At 42.5% G+C, this 247-nt stretch overlaps 1 protein-coding gene across 1 annotated transcript in view; it reads right to left on the bottom strand.

Annotated features, from left to right (window-relative positions):
* Positions 1-84: 84 nt before the first annotated feature.
* The window catches only part of LOC118341731 (cytochrome c oxidase subunit 7A2, mitochondrial), a 9,038-nt gene continuing 8,875 nt past the window's right edge, over positions 85-247 (bottom strand). The window contains exon 5 of the mRNA XM_035680065.1: positions 85-247. The gene's annotated coding sequence lies outside the window, so the exon portion shown is untranslated.

The following is a 247-nucleotide window of genomic DNA, read 5'->3' as shown; positions in this document are numbered from 1 at the left end:
AAAGGCAGTTGCCTTTTTTGGTGTGATTGATTGAGAAGATAATAAAAAGTCAGAAACACAGAGACACAAAGGAAAACTCTGAAACTCTGAATCAACATTTTTTACACTTTTTACACATTCATCGCTGCCGTAATCAAAGTAGGACGGCTTCTGATACAATCAAAAAGAATTCACACAACAAGCTTTAGTGTTAGACGGAGCCGGGCGCTGTTCTCCAAGCAATAGACCGAGCCCAGGGAGGGGGGGG

The sequence above is a fragment of the Morone saxatilis genome, unplaced genomic scaffold (genome assembly GCF_004916995.1).
Source record: "Morone saxatilis isolate NCDOM2014 unplaced genomic scaffold, NCSU_SB_2.0 Contig8, whole genome shotgun sequence".
NCBI lineage: Eukaryota > Metazoa > Chordata > Actinopteri > Moronidae > Morone > Morone saxatilis.
The sequence above is the reverse complement of the archived record's forward strand: the minus strand, read 5'-3'. Positions and strand labels throughout refer to the sequence as shown.